This window comes from Ptiloglossa arizonensis, chromosome 14 (assembly GCF_051014685.1).
Source record: "Ptiloglossa arizonensis isolate GNS036 chromosome 14, iyPtiAriz1_principal, whole genome shotgun sequence".
Taxonomy (NCBI): Eukaryota; Metazoa; Arthropoda; class Insecta; order Hymenoptera; family Colletidae; genus Ptiloglossa; species Ptiloglossa arizonensis.
The window spans coordinates 736,201-758,237 of NC_135061.1; the positions used below are offsets into that span (position 1 = coordinate 736,201).

At 35.7% G+C, this 22,037-nt stretch overlaps 1 protein-coding gene across 3 annotated transcripts in view; it reads right to left on the reverse strand.

The window, feature by feature from the left end:
* Synd (protein kinase C and casein kinase substrate in neurons protein Synd) overlaps positions 1–22,037 on the reverse strand; it is a 97,965-nt gene that overhangs the window by 22,787 nt on the left and 53,141 nt on the right. For 2 of the 3 annotated variants that reach the window (XM_076326439.1, XM_076326437.1), the window contains exon 1: positions 17,715–17,952. The exons of the other annotated variant lie outside the window; for it this stretch is intronic. The gene's annotated coding sequence lies outside the window, so the exon portion shown is untranslated. Of the gene's footprint in view, positions 1–17,714; positions 17,953–22,037 lie in introns of those variants that run through there. 3 annotated transcript variants of the gene reach the window in all.

Genomic DNA, 22,037 nt, shown 5'->3' on the forward strand with positions numbered 1-22,037 from the left:
CTTATCGTTATTGACATCGATGATATCGTGTTTATTGTGATAAGACACAAGAGAGTATGCCAATTGCGAGCACGCGAAAGAATATTGATAAGATACAGGGTGTTGTAAGCAAACGTGACCAACTTCCCCATGAGAGAGAAAGCGACCAGCCAATGTGTATATAAGCGTTTCTGGTAACGGAAAGACGATTAATGGTATAAACTTTGATGTAAAAATAACACGACTGTCGTAACTGGGTTGTGCGAGAACATTATTTTTATATTTTCCGTATTTATAGGCCGAGTATAGTAAATGAACTTGCACGTACATTCACCTCTCTATCCTTAAGTAAAACGAAGGAAGATATTCTCTATCCGTGACTAACGTAACATTTTATTCATCCCAGAAGAACTTCCAAACTCTCGATGTATCCATTTATAAATTATTTACAAATTTTCGTAGAGATGTTTACGTACAGTTAAAAATGAAAAGAAAATTGAAATGGAAATATTAGAAGGTATTATCGAATTAGTATTTACAGGCTGTTCCAACGTAATATGAAAACATATTTCTAATTAATTTAATTGTTTTTTATAACTTTGCATAGTAGTACGTTCGAGGAGAATAATAATACTATTTGTGAATAACTAGATGGAAAATAATCATTTTTGTTCCATATTCTACGGTACGTACTTTGAACGATGAACAAACACAAAGGGTACACTTGCAATTTTATGAAAGATGCAACAGAGTAGAAATTTTAACGATGTAAGGGAATAAATGGAAAATTGTAAAGCTAAGTAAAGAAGAAGACGATTCTAATAATATTCTTAATATCCTTACATTCTTAATGTTTGAGCATTTATTATTTTAGAAATAGATTTGTAAGAAGATTTGTCGGAAAACAAACATCGCTATCGTTTTGCATTTTTGTTTCTTTGTGTACTATTTCGATAAAACAAATCTTAGGCACTCGTCACGAGTGTCGTTTAATTTTACGAAGAAAAAGATTGTCCACGTGGTAACAATTGACAAAAAATGACTCGTTTCCCGCTAATCGGAAGATAATAAAATAATACCTGCGACAATTGCGAGCGTTTAATTTGTACGATATGAACAACCGAGTATCTTGGCTAAGACTCGAGCTATCTAGACGATTCCATAATTTTTTATAAATATAGCGAACGAACGTTCCGGGAACTGTTCGCGATTTTGCATAAATAATTATCGAGTCGGATGACGAGATCGATATGTGTAATTCTAGAGTCGATGCAATTCCGCTTTGTATTTTGATCGCTGCGACTATGAACGGTGACTTCTGACATCATCGCTATATTTTCAGCTATACAGCGTCGTAAAAAAAAATTCTTTTTTTATCATTTTAAACCGTTTCAATTGCAATGTACATTCAGTTCCTTATTACGATGCACATCGAATCAGTTGCAATTGACTTTTATTAAATTGTACTTTATTGATTATTTTATCGTTGATAGAGTTTCAAATGATTTTGTACACGTACAGACCGATCGCGAGATAAAATTAAGTTTTACGTTTACGTAAAGTCCTGAATGAAATTTGGAATAATTAAATCTAATACAAATGCAATCACTGAAAATAAATATGTTTTCGGTCAGTTCAGAAGAATGAAAATCGGACGTAAACGAAATACCGTGTTTCTAATATAACAATTGTATTAAATATTTAACTTAGACAGTACATTGAGATTTAAGGGTATTGGATAAATTGAATTCTTTCGAATACTTTTACAGAATGCCAAATAACTAAGAATCAGATTGTGTGTGGTATTTTCTACTCGAATTCAGAATCATTCAAAATCCATTGATAAACTATTTGTGTCGATGTGTATGCACTTCATACGTTTTATATTTCAGTCAGATGCATTCGAGAGATCAAGGTTATTCGTATAGCAATCGAACGATTGCATTATACAGACCGAATAGTAATCTCCGTAAATGTATCGGGTTGTTCGAACAGACGTTTCGTTTTTTTTTTTTTTTTTTTTGTGAAAATGAAACACGATTGTTTTAGAGTGTATAAAAATTTGATTAAATCATACATTCTCCACTTTGAAAAACGAAATGACTTTCCGAACAATCCGATACGTTACTCGAGTCGAATCCTAGAATTCTGCTCCAAATATTTATCAAAGAATATTTATCAAACGCCCGATAGTTTCTAAAATGTTGTTGCACGTGCGTACGTGTTCGAGGGACTCCGTTGCAGGAAATATGAACGAAACGTGTAAGAAGAGAGCGAAAACTACTTAAACGGATTGTTAACCAAGACACGAATGATTTCTAAAGATCAGAAATCTCGAGACGGGAACTCGTGTCGCGATACGCTATGAACAATACTGAGAATACAACGGCCGAGGAAATGGATGGCCTTAAAAGCGACCTCGTATACGAATTGCCGAGAAAGACGTAAGGACTTTACGTGTATCGAATTCCTTTTATACCGAGTATGCGCCTCATCTTTTCGAACCAGCCGGAAGTAATCCCGGCGACCTAATTCTTCTCAACTACGCAACGACAATACACAGAACGGAACGTACGCATAAAAGGATTTATAACCGCGGGTACTATTGATGGAAATAACAAAACAAGAAGGCCACGTCGTAAATTTTAATTCAAGATCTTCGTTCATTCATCGCACGGGTCACTCGAAACGAGCCTGTTGCGATAAAAAAAAATGACATTTCATACTCGGTAACTTCCTCAGCAAAAAGGTACGTGAAAGAATAACGTCTCGACAGAAATACCATTTCGCGAAATGTTGATTTCTTTTTTTTTTTTCATTGCTTCGCGAAGAGTAACCAACGAAGCGTTTCAGATTGTAAAATCGAAGGGATTCCGTGTACCGAGCCTGTACGTAAATTTTCGACGTAACGAAAACTGTAATACGGTGTCAATGACAGATCGCCATTGCGATATTTCATTGTCAGATGCAGCTGCATACCGGGGGAGCTATGAAATTATCGTATGCACCAAATCGTTAATGCTCCCTTATTTCGTCGCGTTTGTTACCTGGAAATTATGCATTATTCGAATGGTGAAATTGTTAATCGTTGTTGTACGTTTTAAATTGTACAATAATGAATGAACAGTAATTGTGTAACTATGTACTTTCAAACGAGATATATGTAGTATTATTCGTTGAAAAGTGTCTGTATGGCTTTAACTGGCTTTTGAATTCTAAAATCTAATACTACTTCTAATTTTATGATATTATTTGGAGGATACTGAATTTCGTGTCTTTTGCAACGTCTACCTACATTGATTGAAACTTTTCTAGGTCCAGAACAGTTCAAACGAACAAATAAAACAGCTCTCTCAAGATCCATTGATCGTGCTCGAAAGAATTCAATACGGTGCATTCTTTCACGGTGGAATTGAACACACATCATCGTCGATAAGTCACGCTCGTTCGCTTTGAAAAATACAAAACGAAGGCAAAGGTACAACAACTTTGCCTTTCGGTTACTGCACCGAATTTTACATATATTTACTCGCTTCCCGTTATTATTTTACGGTGAAATTTATAATGCGCGTGTACACACGATGCAAATTGAATGCGCGAGAAGTCCAGAAATGCAACGAAATTAAACGTTACCGGTCAAGCGACCATTTCTAAAGCGAAGCGGATCTATAATGACGTAGAAACGAGACGAAAAGAAACACGAGACTGTTTACTTACTTATTGGTACAATTTATAACATACGATTTGTGTTTCCTGTCCGAGGTAAAAAATTAATTTGCGTAAAGTACGTTTCATAATGTCAAGTTATTCTTAGCCTGTATTTATTAAGGGGAACGTACGAAGTGTTGTGTACAATTTTAACGAGACTTTTTAAGAAGAGAACGAAAAGAAAAAGAAACATTTCGGTGCAAGGTTTGGTCAGTCTGTTGACCTGAGTGTTCCGTTCAGTGACACCGTCAGACCTGTGAGGAGTCAATTCCCTCAAAGACACATACACGTCCACTTGGTTTGCGTATTCGTTCCATTCCAGGCAGGTACTGAAGGCACGAATTGCCCTATGTGTTGCTACAGAAAGAGCCTCATTTCCCCTGCACAATCGTGTTGCCAAGACTCTTTGAAGATGGCCTAGAGAGCTACTTCGACGAACCAGTTAAGAACTTTACGCGGGAGATTAATTCATATCTTGCTTCTTTCCATCGAGGTGGTTCCTTCCTTGCGAAATTTCGACCAATTTTACAACAATCCGATTTTATGGTCTCAATCGGTGTATTAATACTTATTTGCAATTTTAATCCACCTTATCGCACATCGTGTTAGGTCTACGAGTCGAAATACGAGTGTCGTATAAACTGTTCGCGAATCAGGCAGGGCCATAAATTTTTATCTTGATAAAAGTTCCGCCAGGAGATAAACAGATCTTTATTTGTTATTACTCGGGTAAATGCGTATTTCAATGACGAGCAAACGCTCTGATCGATCGTCTAGATCGATCTAAAATTGAATTTTAATAGATTTAACGGAATTATCGATAAGCTTAAGTCGATGTAAATTTCGCGCAGTAATTTTTGAAGAGGTGAAAATTGTAGCTGTTTCTTGGTAACTTTTATTTACTCGGTAATTTAAATTAACACAGTTGTGTATTTTAATTATTAACACATGTCGTCTCGATTATGTAACAATGGGAGTAGATCCGTGGAATATCGTCCACATAAAAGTGAACTGTCCATTATTTTTTAACGACAATATCACGCTTTTCGTTGAACCTTCTCGTCTAAAATAAAAAAAAAAAAAAAATGAAGCAACTTCTCTTAGAAAAAGAATGAAGCAAATTCTCTTAAAAAAAAGCTTATTACGGCAATAGATTTAAATTATTTTTCGTGAAATACGAACCATTTCAATTATTATAATAATTAATCGTTACAATTTCTACGTGACCAGAATGCGTGCTGAAACCAATATTGTTAAAAATCTCGCTCGATTCGTAGCCTTGTAATGTTCCGGTATGCACGAGATATGTCAATAGAGCTTCGTTAGTTTTCATTTTCGCTTGTATTTTTAGATGGTTGCTTTACACAACGTATACCGAGTGAACGTTTCGGGCAAATTGCCAGTTTTTCAAATATCAAGAAAGAAAGTGCGAGCGTGGTTTAGGTGCTCGATAATTTCCTCGAAATCGAGGACAGTGCAATGGCGAAATCGCAGAGACAGCCACAATAAATGAACAAAACGTTCTGGTAGTTTAAAGAAAGAAAAAAAAAGAAAAAAGAAAAAGAAAGAAAAACTAACAGAACGAAAGAACTGAAATACAAACGCAAGGTTCAACGATTATGAATGGTTCGTATTTCAGCAGAGTCTGCTGTTTTCCATTGCAACGTTTGCACGAGTTGATGCTCATCGATTGCAAACAGCCGGTATCTCCGAAGATAGAAACATTTTTTTTTTCCGTTCACTCGCGCGCTATCGTGCATTCCGTGTAATTATTTATCGATATGTAACCGTTCCTCTCTCAGAAACTTTATCATTGCAAAACACGATAAGATAAAGACGCACGGTTGCGATACGTTATCGGGTGATTCTTATTCAACGGTAATTTATTACCGATTTTTTACGTACCCGGACCACGGAGTTACCGACGAATTGGTTATCTTTACTATTTTAGCGACAACACGAAATATTATCGAACGTGATCTACGTAAGTAGATATAGAGAATCGGTTGGACGTCGAAACGACCGATGTTTCACGTCACTTTGTATACTTTGCGGAAGAAGAAGGTATCGCGCGCTTAAGATTAGAAGAATTTGCGAACTTATTGAACAGTACTGTATAGTATAGTATAACAACTTGGTTCTCGCGCGTTTTATCGAGTTTGTTGTTTCCGTTGTTAAGATCTTGCATCGATGATGTACGCGTAAAATTGTTGGATGAGCAGCTAGCTCGTACATATCGGAATACAGAATCTCTGTATTCAAACTACCCGCTGCTGGATCGATATCGTTGGTCGGTAAGTCTTCTTACTTCCGCTCGAACGCAAGGGGTGTACCGTAAATTAAAGCAATGCACGTAACAGTAATTTACTTTGCTGAAAAGTTATATCCTTTTACGTTGTCCCTGTTACATAATACGTAAGCATAAAGAGATATCCAGCTTTGTAACGACACTGTAACAGGAGTATAATTCAGAGTTCTGGTTCAATTTATTTTTTTTTCTTTTTCTATTTTTTTTTTTTTTTTTTTTTTTCTTCTTGCTTCATGGCGGACGAAAAATAACATCGTCAAAGAAAGAAATGCTCGTTAGAAATGGGTACCCTCTTCAATGTTTCGAGGTTTGAAAAACATGAGACACGAAGGTGCAATTAGGGCAAGCTTCTTCTATTGGCCTTGGACAAGAAGCCTGTTAATTCGTGACGTTGCACTGTGGACGATTCAGGTTGCATCGAGCTAGGTCACGTTACGTGAATTAAAAATTTCGAAATTCGATCAAGGAGTATATTATTTAACAAAGTTGAATCTGTATTAAAATTACACTTTCCTTATACAAAAGAATTAATTTTCATTGAAAGAATTAAAGCTGATTTTAAACTCGTATAAAATACACAACTCTCGTAAAAAAGTTTGCATCGAATTAATCGATCCTGTATTTAATATTTAAATAGAAAGTTATTTCGTCTAACTTCTTATCAATACGTAAGCATCGTCCAACTGTTTTTCTGTTACATGCAGAATTTCTCGGTACGACAATTTTTTTTTCTAATTTTCTACCAATGAAACTGAACCGTTTCTATCGTTTGTGGTACCAAGTCCCGATTGCAAGAATTATTACAGAAAATTTGGATTTTATCCCATTCCGGGTTGGACGAGGAACGACGAAAATATGAACAACAGCTCACGCAAAATGCACGTAGGAGCTTGACATGGTAATACATGACCAGAGACACTGCTCTTCAATTCGAGAGGCTGTCTTGGACGAACAAAAGAGCTTTTTGTCAAGACTCGTTCCCGTATCGATCCAGATTCAAATCTTTTCTTTACGTTCAAACCTTTCTTCGCGATCTATACACAAACTCTTCTCCATGCTCTTTTCTTCAGACACTATCCCTTGCACTTCTTTTTGCATACCTCGTCTCGTGTGTTCTCTTTTTTTTCTCTCAAACTTTCACAATAATTTCCCTCATTTCTAGCGTCTAAAGGAGCGAGTTCTTATTTCGTTGAAAAGATTCAACCGATACGCGTGCTGCTAACAGAGCCTCCGATTTATACGCGGTAATTATCGAATATCGGTTAAAAAAATTATTGAACGATATTGCAGAGGCGAATAAAATATTTTTCATTTAATTTCGAACACGACAAAGAGGTGTACGAAATTTTTTTCGTCCGCGATTTTCGCTGGCTATTTTTATACACCGGACACGAAAATGAGGAACAGTGAAAGCAAATAAAAAAACAGCGAGAGGGACACGGTTGTGCGTACACGATGCGAGAAGTTTCAAAAAATGGTGGAGGATAAGTTTACGACAATTTGACGAAGAGAAATTGTGACACTCTGGTAGAGGATACTGTTCGATGAAACGAAGACTTTTAATTCAAACGCGATCAAAGAATATATTGCTGTATTCTCTGACCAATATCATTGACAAACGTGCATACGTATAGCAGTGATCGTAAAATGTGACTACACTGATCGTAATAGATTGCAATTTAAGTAGCAAACGTTTCAATATTTTCTTTACAAGTTGCTCGAATTGTTTTCCTATTTGCGACCGTGCAAAACGAATCATACGAGACACGGAGTAAAATATAATACGGTTAACAATATCCTATTGTGACTGGAAAGTAACGACTATGCTGTGTGGGTCATTGGTGATCCACGAGACGATACGTGTATCGATGACACTTATGCATCGGTTAATGGTGTTATGAAATGTTTCACGATACTATGATATTACGTCCCTTCGTGGGGACAATATAAACCGATCTACACGGAAGTTCGGGCACGGGTTACTCAGTGATCCGAACGAAGTGGGGACGTGTTAACATTTAAATATTATTGTGAAAATATACTGCTCGAAATAATCGGAAGATTATACAGTAGTTACTACGAAGTTATTGTACGAATGAAACATACAAAGCGAGAACGCTACCGTGTTAAATACACCGAATTTTCTCAGTCCTGATATTTAGTTAATCCTTCGAACGTGAAACTGTGGAACTGTTTAATTAGTACGCTCCACGTGCATAAACATTCGAAACAGCACGTGATACGAACAACACGCTAGAACGATTATAATAACAATGTCGAGGTAAGGATATACAATGACACGTCTAGATACCGAAAGTATCACGAATAATTTCGCCATTTTGTACGATTTTTACTTTCGCAAAATTGTAAAGTAAAGCTGAAAGTTATATTTATATTCCCTAAAAAGGACTACGTGTTTCATTTGATGACAACTTTTGAAAAAATTCGCAAAATTTACTCGTTTCTTCGCGTCTCAGAGTCCCCCCTTAACTGATTATATTTTATCTTTACGTGTATACAGGTCGTATATACATCCACGTACGTGTAACCAAGACATTTAGATAATAGTAATAATTTTTTCTCGCGGATCACTCTCCTGCTTTTCAATATTTTTATTCGTCGAGAGCACTGTAAGTGACTTGGTAGGTAACTGAAGCTCTAACAAAAGGTTGGAAAATGGATGAGAACAGCAAGCGGACTGACACGGGGAAAAGGCTTGAAATATTCGGAGCGTAAAGGTTCCGACAAATTTCAGTCTCGTGCTTCATCTCCAGACAGTGAAGTTACCGCGTCGCTGAAATTTCATTTTTACCAATATTTCAACGAAATGTGCACAAACGAACCGGCCGCGTGGGTTTAATAACCTTGATAGCGACAAGAACTCAGAGATATCTTTGAAAAAGTTGCATAAATATTTTCGGTAGCGAGTGCGAATTTATTCCGCGTTCGACACGCACTCGAAACTCTCGGCTGCTTTGCTTACAACGAAGACTATGGTTATACTTTCAACGCGTTGAGGGGGACTCTGAGACGCAAGGAAACGAGTAAATTTTGCGAATTTTTTCCCAAGTTGTTATCAAATGAAACATGTAGTCCTTTTTAGGGAATGTAAATATAACTTTCAGCTTTGCTTTACAATTTTGCGAAAGTAAAAATTGTACAAAATGGCGAAGTTATTCGTTATACGTTCAACGTGTTAAGGGGGACACCACTCTGGGACGCGAAGAAACGAGTAAATTTTGCGAATTTTTTCCCAAGTTGTTATCAAATAAAACATGTAGTCCTTTTTAGGGAATGTAAATATAACTTTCAGCTTTGCTTTACAATTTTGCGTAAGTAAAAATCGTACAAAATGGTGAAGTTATTCGCTGTTCCCGGAACCCCTTCTGGTAAAACGTTTGTTGTTGGCAGAACTAAGGGGTTTGAAATAAAAAAACTAATATCTAAAATGTAGCGTAGGATTTTTCAGAAAATTTGTATAATTGTAGAAATGGTCGAAGTTTGAAGAAAAAACAATCATTTTTATCCAGAAAAACGATTTTGTCTTGAGAAAAACGTGTAAAGTTTATTTGTCACTGCAACTATGCTAAATGTTTGAATTTCGAAATATGTTTCTGATACAATATTCTACACACTTTAAAGTTTAAGAAAATAAGAAAAAAATTCGATTTTTTTTTATTCGTTAAAAACGGGTCCACCATCACTAAGACTTTTCATAATGTTTACACTAATATTTTACTTTATTACTTTGTAATTAAAATATATTTGACGATGCTACTCTTAATAAATCCGCACGATACTTTTCAGCGATAGCTAACTTTCAATCGATACCATTATTTTGCCCGATTACGTTTTCGATCGCTTGTATCACATTTAAAAAAAGAAAAAAAAAAACATTTATATTTCTACTTCAGTAAAGCGAAAGAACGGAAAAAGACGAATCCAATGCACTACTTCGAAGTGACCTCGAGGCAATCGAAAGCCACAGAAAAGGAGAAATTGTTGAAACACACAAGAATCAAGTTCTCTGCTACTTGACTTACTTTATTTACAGGATACGCTCGAAATTTCCATCTTTTCGTATCGGGGCTGACACTACTGATTGAATATTTCTGCATTCGAATAATAATATTTGAATAATAAAGTTCGGTTGTCTTTTTACCAGTAATATGAAATGAAAATATTTCACAATCTAAAGTTGGGAATCACCAAAAAAAAAAAAAAAAAAAAAAGAAAAAGAATAACACTGCAGCATATTTTATATTATTTTGCTTTAACAAAAAAAACAACAAACCAGCTCGCAAAGTGCACGAACTTAAACGAATTTAAAAACCTTCGAAATCGATATAAAATAAGTAAGAATGAAATCGCGCGAAAATACGCCGCAAAATTTATCGAGTATCGGTAAAATTTTATTTTGCACCAAAACTGGCAGGTAATGAAAAAAGTGAGAGAGAGTTATTATTTAATTGCGAGTGGAGGTTAATGAAGCCATTACTTCGCCTTACGTTTAATGGAAGTTAATATAAGATAGAAATTCTTGTAAGCAAATGGGCGAAATAAATATTCTAATAAATATTTCCATTAACATGGTTTAAAGCACGTACTTGGTAGAGATCCCCAACTACCGACAGATCGTTGTGCGCTACCTGAACTAACGATTTCCCAGATTCTTTAGATCCTGATTAATCTGGAACGAGCTTTCGTGCGGAACGAAAAGAGCGGCTCTATTTAGAAAAGAAAAAAAAAGAGAAGAAAAAAGAGGAAAAAAGCACTCGGTGCATATTCGAGATGCAAGTGTGCGTGTACGCGCAACGAAGTGTGTCCGTGATGTGCGTCTACACACGTAATAACATACAAAAGTAACGAAACAGAAATTAACTGTGTTGCCAGTACCCAACGCTCGCTTCTTCTTCGCTCTTGAGGTTCTTCGAATTACCGACTTACCTCGTGTCCATCGCTTGAGAAAGTCTGACGTCTTTTAAACCAGAATAATTGGATCTCTTCACTCTGTACTCCGGTATTCTTTCCAATAAACGCTATGAAACTCTCTAAATGAGAGTGTTTTCGGGTCAGTTATAAAATTAGCGAAAGAGTAATCGCTGAGATGTTTTACTAAAAAGAGATACCGACATTACGGAGTGTCCCAATCATCACCGGTCGATTTGAATTTCACGCTATTTTTAAACCGTCGAAACGATAAATTTGAAACTGGACATATTTATTCGTTCGAAATAAAAAGAAAGTATATATAAATAAACGTATCACGCGATCGAACTTTTATTGGTTTTGTACACGAATAGAGTATTGTTCGTCCACGAGAAGAAGGCTAACGAGTGTTTACATTCCCACTCTAGTTTAGAGTCCCATTCGTCACCGTTTCATTTGAATTTCCCGCTATTTTTAAACCGTCGAACCAATTAATCCGAAACTTGACATTTGGAAGATATCTTGTTTCATTATTAACTCCTGAGTTTCTAGTTTTATATGAAATAAAAAATATCGAGATTATTTAAACCGTTTGAATTTTATTCAAAGAGTAAATCGACCGGTGACGATTGGGACATTCTATAGATTATAAATACCGAGTTAAGGGAGGCGATACAAATTATGTGAAACAGACAAGAATCGAGTCGTGGAGTTTCTGTGTTCTTTTATCTTGGAATTTTTCATTTTGCTATTTATCGACAGGTGAACACCAAATCCTAATTAGGACTTGGGGTTTCATCTTGCTTCTCAATAGCGATTGTATTGCGAGACAATGGGATCGAGGGCGAATTCTCAGATTAAGGGCGTGCAATAGGTCTCTGCATTGTACACTCACGTGTCTCGTACAGCAGGGTTTAACAAAAATTCAGGAAACTTTGCAAATGTCGTAACCAGCATTCTTACGTCCTCGCCTACATGATATTTCAAGATCATTTTGAAAAGAAAAATTGAGACTCGAACCGTGGGCGTATCGGTTTTAAGATTGTGAATCGTATACATTGTTAGAGGCGGATGAACAATCGTGATAGAGCGTTCGTATTCTAGAATTACCGTGGCTGAACTTTATGAACTATTCGGATTTGCACATCTTTTAAACTTTGAGCAGAACCCTGAAACTCGAATTAAACTTGAATTTACGTACGATCTACTTTTTTGTGAACTTGTTAATTTCAGCTAAATTCGGCGAAACGACTTTGCAATTCTGTTTAGAAAATTACACAAAATATACTTTTTATTCGAACGAATTGATCAATTTGGTTTTTCGAGAGAATCGTATAAACCAATGGCACACGATTTTCTTCGATACTGAACCAAATAAAAGAAATATTATTTTCTGTAGCTCGAGTATTGTGTACAGACGAGTGCATGACAACATACTTCAACTTGTACAGTATCAAATTTACATAGAGTACTACATATTCAATGCTCTATTAAAGCAACCTGACTTTTATTGACTTCTTCGTGTTGAATAATTACACGATAACTGATACCGGATCTTGGACACAAATTGTTCAAATTAGACTTTCGTTCAAAAATATTCGAACAAGAATTACGGATCATATTTTTGTAAAATTTCAATCGCGAATAAATCAAAAGATACTCGCATTTTTTCCTCTTCGAGTTTGCTTTCAACGTAAACTCGACACCAATGTTTAGATTATTCGCAAACCTAACTCCCGAGTTTTTACTTTTAAATGAAACAAAAAATATCAAGATTATTTAAACCGTTCGAATTTTATTCAAAAAGTAACTCGACCGGTGACGATTGGGACATTCTATAGATTATAAATACCGAGTTAAGGGAGACGATACAAACAGTGTCAAACTTGCTCAAACGCCTTACAATATTGACTTATAACAATTACATTTTTATATTTAGAGGATACAATAATCACAAGCAGTATCTTGAACGATTGTGCTCGTTGTGGAGAATTATAACGAACTTTGTATTTTTTTTTTTTTTTTTTTTTTTTTTTAAATTCCACGCGTACAACGATACGCTAATTTCTCAAACTCAATTTTAACTGCGTACACTCCAGATAGATGGATCACTCGCGAGTAAAATAAAATAGAAAATACGAAATTACACGGCGAGGACGAGATAGGTGCGCCCGGAGACTGGGTTTTCTCTGTCAAGGGTACAGTTAATTTCAAACAGCGAAGAGACGAGCATGTTAGCGGTTTACCATAATTCAACGCGAAAGAAAAGTACAGGGTCGAGTATGGCTCTGCTCGAGGTATTTAGAATGCCGGCTTGGTAATAGTATGCGGTCGTTTAGCTTCGTTTTAGAAAGATACTAATTATATAGTTAATTAATGCGAGTGTGCGCAATCCTTTACGGATCTGCTATCAGATTTAATCGTGGAAATACTTCAATGTTTGGCGAGACCCATTAACGTATAATTGTTATCATACTCGAATTTCGTGTTCAGTGAGTTTCTTAGTTACAATTAACGAATTCATAATCACCCTTTATCGTACATCGTGTTGTACACACATTTACTCACTTAATTGTTCGAGCTTCGTTATTGAAAGAAAATTCTACGTTTAAAGAAATAATCGTTATTCGTTTCAAATTGATTAATCGTGTTCGAGACTTTGTTATAAATTTGAATCTCTCGATGCAACAGATCGTTTCACGCTATGTATTGGGTTTTTTTGGAAAGTCAATTCGTTTTTTTTTTGTGTGTGAAAATGAAACAAGATTTTTTTTAGAGTGTATAAACATTTTATTAAATTATATATTCTCCATTTTGGGAAAACCAAATTACTTTCCGAACAGCCCAATAAAATGTCATCGTAGGAACATTATTGTTGAAAACTTTGTACAAACAAAGGTGAGAAGTGATTTTTTTTGTACATTTCACTCGTATTTCCTATGTCATTTTCTATCTACTCGGTTTCCTTTACGCTCGAAGGGAACTCATGCACCGGGGGATTATAACGCAATGCACTATGCTGTGCTGGGACTGAATTAGGTGTATAATAGTATAGATTTATTACTTCTATTAATGTTTAACGCGTATGTAAGTCTCTTCCGTTATACAATGATGTGCAACGTGTTTCTTGACCCACGTTAATCTTTAGGGCTTGATGAACATCCCGCTTTATGCGTGCACATCGAACGTGCACTTTTGTTTCACTTGGTAATTATATAAGCAATCAACTACCCACAATGCCATAGAGATTATCAAAGAAGTTTGATATTGTGTTCACAACTCAAATTAATCACATTTAATTTACGTTATTTTGTTCCTGTATCTTTCGTACATTTATGAGGAAGTTGTATCCTGTATCTTTCGTACATTTACAAAGTCCTCGCGTTTTTCTTGTATTTTTTATGCATTTACCGGAAGAAAAATGGCACGATTATTTTCGTATTTTTACCACGATGGGTTACGTTCATGCCTGAAAGGGACATCGACGTTTTAAACATCGACGTGCACATTGAAATAAACTGTCAAACTTTCCAATACAATATTATCATTTAAATTATACTCGTGACGATTGTTGTCATTATCCTCTTGTTATTTAAATTTTCAGAAGTTCTTAAAAGTTTTGGCAGTTGCAATTTAGAATACACCAATAGACCTCGAATTTGGTGTACATTTGTTCGTTTGTTCCTTTTTTAAAAATATCATTTCTATTAATAGAGTACTTTTATATAAAACGATTCAGAGTCGCATTTCGACGTGAAGAGGATCTTCGTGGTAAAAAAAATTCCCGTTATTTGTGCACTGGAAGTGATAGTTTCCTTGGGTGTCATCACCGAACTTTCAAAACTATAAAAAACAAGTTTTTATTTTCGGCGTGAATGGGTAAAAGAAACTTATCGAATCCGTAGGAAGAGAAAGAATCGAGCTATCGGATGTTTCGTTTGCCGGATGACTGCTCCAGTTAATCTCACAGGAACGAACGCAGCGATTCGCTGTTATGAATAAACAAAACGGAGATTCGCGAATTCCGGGACACTTGAATCAGAAAATTAATAATAAAAACGTACAACAGAAAACGTATTGATCGGTTCGGGTCGAATGTAGCACGATTAAAAACAATCGTTTACATACACGAAGACATTTGTATACATCGAGCGATTAAATAAATCGATTCGACGTTTCAGCGGTAAATTCGAAACGACCGGTGACGATTGGGACACCCAGTGCTCGGCGCTATTTTAATATTTATAAAACGTACGATTAACGAATTTCATTCCGGATCGAAAACAGTTTATAAGTTTTTATTTCATCGATACGCGTGAAAGTTCCCAGCGGCGGTAAAAATATTTATAGCTTGAATGATTTCTAAAATAAAAAAAAAAATAAAAAAAAAAGAAAGAAAAATCGATACGAGATATACATTTTTACGCATACGTAAAATCGGTACGAGCATTAAACTAGAAATTGTTCCGATACGCTTGATACGGTAAGTACTGGATAACTGTATACGATAACGTGATTTTATATTGGCAGCAATTAAGTCTTAATCATAAAGGCTGCCACGTACGGTATAACGTACCGACGATAATACATTAACGTGTACACGCCGCGCGTTCCCGCCGGGATAGACGTTCATCGGAGCGTATCCTTGATTCACGTCCCCTATCCACGAACACTTTGAAAATTCCAAGCGGCAGATTCGCCGTGGCGAAACTGTATTTCCACGTCCGCGTTTATTCGCGTTCGCGCGAGTCATTCAAATGAATTTATCCTAACACCGGCAATGCATCACCGGTTCTATAAATACGATTTTCCAGCGGCAGTTTTCACGTAGACGTTCGCGTCAAAGCTATCGCGTTACGTCTTGCGGTTCTTTTCTTTTCTTTTTTTTTTTTTTTTTTTTTTTTGAAAATGTCCACCGCGAAAGGACCGCGACTTCAACGCGCGCCGACACGAAACGTTAAAAGTGTCTTGTAAGCGTACGGACCGAGACACGCGGGGAAAAAATAGATTTGAATAACTGCGTTGCGTTTCGTGTTAAATAGACGACGCCGAGTCGGATGAGATAACGTTATTTTTTTAAGTATCGTTCCTCGGTGTTCACGGTGATTATTCTTATTTTTTTCTTTTTTAAATAGAACCGCGCGTGTTCTTTGTGCCTGTACTTGGATTAAAATGTAACGAGATTTTCTGTCGGTCTGTTCAATTTGCGTGGAAACATTTTCTATTATTTAGGAAAAACTACGGAAGAAAGGTATTACGTTGATCTTTGAATTATTACTGTACTTTCTTTCAAGATTAATTAATCATATTTCGGCTTTTGTGGTTACAGTACCGACGATCCTAGGTGAGTTAACGTTATTTTAAACACGATGTTGAATTATAGAGAGAAAACAAGATAAACGTTGATTTCGACGCGAATCAGAAATTGTTGCATCATTGCTCTAAAAATATTAGTTCGCTCGTTTTAAAAGGAGACGCGGTATACAGTTAAATAAACACGAAGGAGAAACGATTTTGAATTTATAAAAGAAAGTTTAAGTATTTCAAAAATGGGATTAGTCGGATAGGAAATAGTTGGAGTGTTGTTACAACTCTATAAAGAAACGTTTAAAAATTATAATCGAAAGAAAGCAAAATACGACCACGTGCTTTCGTGGAATGTTTGCAATATTAAAAGTTGCGTATAATTCTATTTTGGCAGTACGCCAAATACCACGCGAACCAGAGATATCTATACACGTGGAAAATATGCAACGTATATTTTTGCAGTCTGAACGCGTCTAATCTTGAAAACCGTATCGAAAACAATAATTAACGAAGAAAAAAAATATCGAAGAGAAAATAACGTTTGTTTCGGAGCATATTCGTTGAAAAGAGAAATAAAAGAAAATATTGTTTAACAACGAAAAAGGATTTACACTGGATTTTTTCACGATATTTAATACAATTTAATATTCGAGTAAAAAAGCAATACTCGATTTATTAATACAGAATTATGTAAAAGTAACAATACAGCGTATGAAACACCAGCAAATGTAAAACAAATTATTGAATACACGTTCGCGTAGTTCGAGTGGATAGAAATTTTACAATACAATTATTTGTACAAAGCATACGACGATGCATTTGGTCAAATTCAAATAACGCATGTCCAATCCCGGTTGAAAAATATCGATCAACGATATACACGTAGAATAAAAGATATATCGAGGTTACGAAAATATTTAAATTGTGTATACAATCATCGTAACAAATACCCCTTGGGGAAATCAAAACGTAAACACATTTTGCCCTTTCGTTTCAAACAGTGAGAAATATATCCGTGTAACCTACGAAGAACACACTGTTATTCGAAAGAGGTCAATTTGATTTCTAAAGCGGTTTTTGTTTCGTAAAACCTCAAAGACACTATGTTTATCGTGTTTACATCGCTATTACACCCTTCAAAACTTAAATTCGTACCAGTAAGTTTCATCGACTAATGGAAAACCTTTTCTTGATAACTGTTATTTGCATGTCCCTTGGATAATACGTCCATTCGAGAAATAAAATGTTCACAAAAAAAAGAAGAAAAGACTAAAAACTTATCGAACAGTACTGTGCAATAAGTTTTATCGAACGACGAAACTTATCGACCAACTAGAAATAATCAAAGGGCATTTTTCTCGTTAAAATCGTTCGAGTTTCGATCGAACTTGCCGCAACAGATATCTATTACGTATATAATAATGCAGGGACGACGTGCGTAATCGACGAGTGAAATCACAAGGTGGTAACGCAGGATCTTTACCTTGGTAAAATGGCATGGTTGAGTAACGACCCTCGTGGAATGTTTCTTAATTCACGAGAAGTTGAACCACTGGATATCACTGCCGGCACTGAATCGGATTCATATTGTCCGTTTGTTTGAAAAAGCACGAATGAATCGGACACACGGACCACGGGCACAGATTTATAAATAAACGGTTGCTCTGGACGCGGTCAACGCGGACCTGCACGGTACGATGGTCGAAGCTGAACTGACGTTCTCGCTCCAGAACGCCAAGCGTACGACGGTCACCCAATGGAAAGTGTATAAACACTTGCCGCGATTACGTATCCAGCAGAAAGGACGCGCAATTACTCGAACCGATAATAATAGACGATATCTCATCCAAATTCTACGTATGCGAAACCTTAAGGATTTACTTTTTGAGAAGCAAATTATTTAATTATAAATATATATATATATATAAATTGCTGATAATATTCGTATTTAATATAAAATAATGTACATTATTGATAACGAGACTGTTTAGACGATGTTACACTTTGATTAATTATCGGAAAAATTACGTTTCGATTGTACAGTATTATAATAGCTGGAATCGTTAATATTTTACTCGATGAGTATTATTTCTTGAAATCATTCTAGATTATAGTAATCGTGAACGATTTATCGAATCGTGCAATTTGTACTGGGAAAAAAATCTTACGGTTAAGATTTTGTTTGTTACTTAATTTGTTCAATGTATTATCGTAAAAGAAATATCAAATGCTTCTGAATTGTCTAAGCCCTTAGTTCTGTGAGAATGATTAGTATATATACATGTGTACTTTACTAAAAGTACGCAATACTAAATGTTAATGTTTGTATAAAATATATGTTTTGTCAGTGGTTATACAAAACACAGCTGCACGAAAAGGAAAAGCAATCTTTTCAAGATATCTGTTCTTCAACGACACATTCACAAACGTTGCATTTTATTTCGTATTGTATTTGCATTTAAAACAGTACATTATACGAAATGATTTTTGTTAAGAAATACGGTAAATTTACCGTTAAACAGCATTGTAACACGCGAACTCCAGCGGTTGCATTCATTAAATGAATTTAACAAGCTTTCAAGATATTGCGAGTTGGTAAAGATATCGTATTATATACGCATTAAGTATGCTACTCAAAATAGGCTACTTAAAATAATTGGCGACCACTATTCTTGATCCTTAAGGAGAATGAACTTGCAATATTTTCACGAACGAAAGGAGTATTGTTAATAAAATATTAGCAATCGATACTATACAAGACACAGTACTGTACTATAAGATAATGTATTCAATGTTATGTTCGTCAAACGATAAAATCGATACGTAATCCTTTAATTATTTGTAAAATACATTTAATCTTTCGATTATTTAAACGATGTATTATCGAGAAAGAGTATCGAAGTGACAGTAATTTTGTTTCGAAAAATTGTACCATTCATGGTTACGAACAGTGCAACAACACCGAAAGAATCAATTATTTGTAACTGTAAAAAAAAAAATGATGAATCAATGCATCTTTAATATGAGACGCGCGGAACCAAGATGGCTGCATTTGAAGGTTGCTACACGGTTTGACCGCTAATCGATGGAGAACAGAAGAGCTTGCGTAACCACAACTCGTCATAAAAAAGTTATTTACTTGTGGCGTTAATTATGCTGACGTACACGCGCGAAACTATTTGCGTTTGTGTACGTTCGGATCGTAAATTGGTCAAGGCTGATGACTGACTTATGAATTTGCAAATTTTTCTTTTTTTTTTAAAAAACAAGTCGGTTAACCCAAGCAACAATAGCAACAAAATCGTATCGTTGCTTCCATCGCTTAAAACGAGGAAACATTTACTATACGTGCGTGGCGATTTTTAATTTTCAAATTTGATACGGTTTGTTGCAACAAATTGTCGTATTACGCGCAAGAAAAATATCATCGAACCAAAAACTGGACAGTGTGTAACAATGTATTTATATTTGTGGAAATAGCTAAGCAAACGAGGTTAACGAACTTTAACCACCGACTGTAAACAACATTGGGTACCACGCCCCGTAATTGTATCTTTGCATTAATAATTTCGCCAACAACGAGCCGATCGATTACCACAATTACAATGTACCGGACTCGTCCGAATTCACACTTATTGTGTTTACAGCACAATATATTTACAAACGAGTATTTACCGCATATTGTACCAATATTGCGAAACAAACACAAGTACTATTTTATGATTAAAAAAATTTATATTCGTAATTTACTACTCGAAATATACATACAATTATAATATCTTTAAAGATTTCTCGTACGTTACCTATTTTCTTCGAATTTATGAAAACTTTTTTTCTCCCCGAGAGAAAATAACAAAAGACAATTGTCATTGCGTCGACAATAAAATTTACATACACAAATTATGATCACGTTAACGTTCAAAGAATATTAATTATTACACTCGAATAATACGACGTGAAATGCAACTGAAGCTTAATCAAACTGGACTCGCACATACACGCTATAGATGCCATAATGCGAACCATGTTGGCCAGTTTATCCGAAGCCACGTAAATTCGTTACCATAAGTAGTTAGGAGGCTTGTTTCATATAGAGGTTATTCCTCGTGTGCCTTCCACGTATTGCGCTGAAATACCATACGTAAAGTTTCTTATCAGAAATCATTGTACCGGTGAGAACTTATCTCTGCCAGTAGTACAAATTCCCAGGGAAACTTTCGTTCGTCCATTCATACTGCAAACGATTATATTGTAAAATAACGTTTCCATCTTGTGCGAATAAAGAAATGGACGAACGGAGGAATAGTTTGTTTCGTCGACCTACTAATTAATGACAACTGTGAATAAGGCAAGTGAAAAAAACCGAGCTGTGTTTCTTGTCTCTATTGATTAAGCTACCGATGGAGTATACAAAAGGGGTTGGCTTCTTCGTCGAGCAAAGGTTGATGGGTCGAGAGGCCGTATTTGTGTCCAATCCTGTTATAAATCTGACGATGATTGTATTGCACGTGGAAGAAGGACCACTTATGTACAAGCACTTTACATAGATTTTTTCTGCATGTAACCACGGTTAACGAACCCTCAGCGAAGAACGAAACACCATCGGAGTTATTCGAGAACAGTGCGTGAATCTCACCTAATCGTAAACAGCCAAGAATGCAAATATTGAATTGTTCGGAGAGTCATTTCGTTTTTTTTTTTTGGTGAGAATGAAACACGATTTTTTTAGAGTGTATAAACATTTTACTAAATTATATATTCTCCAGTTTGGAAAACGAAATCACTTTATGAACAACCCAATATATACATCCCAATATATTTTTCATTGTACGATCAGTTGAGATTCACTCGCGTAAATTACTCGATAAATGTGCAATGCCTCGCAGAATCGTCTCAATTTTTTTTCTAGACGAAAAATTTATACAAATATATAAATCCACGCTAAAAGAATTATACACTAATCCTTACGATGAAAGTTAGGTGCACGAAGTTAGAGAAGCATTTCAGAGTACTCGGCGTCTTTGAAATTATTTACGATAAAATAAAATCGTACGTTGGTGTTCTTAAGTAATCCTGCACGAAGTTTGTACTGGACAAAGAATTCTTTAATCCTACGGTATTATTAACGTTTTAGGGATTATTTTGTTACAGAACGAAGCAACACATTGGCCTTCTTGGAGACTCGTACTACATTTGTATCAGCCTGGCCGAGAATAGTTTAATCCCTTAGTCACAGAAGTACTCCACGAAGAAAAAAGACCTTCTGCACGAGAGTATTGGGTCAGACGTTACAGTCAGCCTTCGTAAGGCAAAATGACTCGACGTCAACCACATTCTACTTACGCGTAGTACCACGTTCCCCTTAATCCGAGACTGTTCGTTTCTTTCTCGCTGCAACACCGGCATCTTACAAAGTATTTTATTACAGGGCATAGTCGTATATTGGTATTTTTATATATTGCATCCCTCGAGCCTGACCAAAGATTCTTTGATCCTTTAGTGGTCGCGAGTTGCAAGATTTTTCAAGATTTCTTCGAAAGATAATTCCGAGAACGAATAAACTGAAACGTTTCCCTCCGTAGAACGCGAGACACAAGAGTCTTTTACCTTGATATTTTAACGTCGCATCGCTTAATCCCTCCAAGTGGAATCAATTTGCAGATTATAATGAGTCATAAATTCGACGATAAGTGGCTCGTAGGACGTAGATCCAATTTAAAGAACGTCGTAGTTTGACACAATTATCTGTTCAAATATATATTTATTGATATCGTAAACGTTACGGCCTGGTGTTTAGATACTCTTC